Raw genomic sequence first — 2261 nt, 5'->3', positions numbered from 1 at the left:
CATAGTCTTGACAAACAATAATATGTTGTTTGGTGGCTAATTTTCACTAAGTAATAGCTGAAAAAGAGATGTAAGTTAAGTGTTAGTTTAATTTGCATTTCTCCAATAGTTGTTGGTGGGTTTAAACATTTTTTTCATATATTTCAGGCCCGTTCTGTATCTTTTTTGTGAAGTGTTTGTTCATGTCTTTTTTTCTTTTTTTCATTTTTGCATCATGCTTTTGGTCTTTTATCCCTCAATTCTTAAGAGTTCTTTGTGTTCTTAAGCGGACTAGCCCTTTGTGGTATATATTGCAAATATTTATTTTCCCCAGTTTGTGACTTATTTTTGGCCTTTTAAAAAGATGTTTCTCACCCTGAGGATTTTTTATTTAATTTTATGTAGACAAATTTATGAAACTTTTCTTTTTGCCTTTAAATTCTATTATCTACTATTTCAGTGTCAAGGAAAGGAAGAACTTAAACTGGGATATTTTAAACCTGAGAGAAAATAGGGAAGTGGAAAACTCAAGGTTATGTAGTCAGGTGGATTCTATTCCCTCCTAGTTTACTTTTATCATTTTAGTTGTGAGACCTTTGGCAAAGTAACGTTTCAGAGCCTACTTTTTCTCGTTTGTATAATGGGATGGTGAAGCATACCTTGTGCTGCTATGAGGATTTGAAATGCTTTTCTCAATGCTTGGCACTAAGGAGACATTATTATTATTCTCATAATACATTCAATTCTGATAATTTCATGAACCTCTCAAGAGATGTATCTGATATTTTGTTCTCAACATTTATCTCCTCAAGACTCCACCACTTCAGGGGCCGGCCGAGTGGCTCAGTTGGTTAAGAGCTCGCTCAAGAGTGCGAGCTCTGAGCAACAGCGGTTCAATGCCTGGCTCGAGCTGAGCTGCCGCTGAGCTGCCAACAGGCGGCAGGATGGCTCAGCTAAAAAATAAATAAATAAAAATATTAAAACAAGAGAAGACTCCATCACTTCTATAAGAACAAAGAATCTGAGAGATTTTCACCCATTCACCTATATGTTCTTTGAAATCATCCTCTTCCCTCTCTGAAATACTTTGTCTTTTGAAATGCTATCATGTCTCTGTTCTATAATGAATTTAGAGAGAAGTTGTGAGGATGAAGGCATTAACATCCATAAGGCACACTGAGCTGAAGATAATAGCATGAAAATAAGTTCCAGAAAGGATTCTAATTAACCCAATTTATTATCACCTTATCTCTCAAAAGCCTTTTCCTGCCTCCCCACCCCCAGCCCCAAGTTCAAAGTTTTGTGGTCATTCCTGAAGGACGTGTATTCCGTAGAATCAGGTATCTCCAGCTGATACTGGTTATGGTCAATACCACAAAGGCACTCATTGAAATTCCGACAGCCAAATGTACTCTTCCCTTAACATGCAATTTCTTTTCAGTTTCCCTGTGAAACACAACAGATGCCCATGGGGAAGTCTGGTGACATCTTTGTTTTCAATACCTTTCAAAGCAAACACAGCCAAGATTATTCCCCTAATTCTTTGGCAGCTGCTTCTGAATTATTTGAACATGAACTTCCCATCTACCAATAAATTAATTAGGTCGAGGTGTGTCCTTACAGAGTAGAGACGTCCTGCAGAGCAAACAAACAAATAACAACAACAAAAATGTCTAAGGGCCCCATGGATGGCATTAGATTTTCTTCTAGTTAGATGATGTGTTTGTTTTTCTCATTACCTTATTCCCAAGGTGGTGATTTGGACATAGCTGTCCTTCCATGAAAAGCCTCAGGGCACATGCCACTGACGGAGGGGAAAAAAAGAGTGGAAGTGACAAATGAAAGGCAACTAACGTTGATTGTATCTGTACTATATAATCTGGGCATTACGTTAGCTACTTAGAGATGTATGATTTCCATGGTTCTTGATCAAGGGGATACCACCCTCAAGTAACTTTTGGAAAATTTGTGAAGCCACTTTTTGTTGTCATAATAATTGAAGAGTACTACTGACACCTATGGGGTAGTGTGGCATAATAATGAGTAAATACTTGTCCCTTGTTCAAGTTTCCTGGCACAGAGACCCTAAAACCCTTGGAATCTCCTGAGTGATAAGAGTACCTTTCGTATTCTAATGAGACAACTCTTAGGGAGTTAAAGATGAGATGGGGCTATGGGAGAAGGTATGGGGACCCTACATAGCTTTAGGGTGGCAGATAGTCACCAGAAAGACCAGCCAAGATTAGAGGGTTGGAACTTTCAGCCCCACCCTCTAGCCCCCC

The sequence above is a fragment of the Hipposideros armiger genome, unplaced genomic scaffold (assembly GCF_001890085.2).
Source record: "Hipposideros armiger isolate ML-2016 unplaced genomic scaffold, ASM189008v1 scaffold_145, whole genome shotgun sequence".
Lineage (NCBI taxonomy): Eukaryota > Metazoa > Chordata > Mammalia > Chiroptera > Hipposideridae > Hipposideros > Hipposideros armiger.
Note: the sequence above shows the minus strand (reverse complement) of the source record.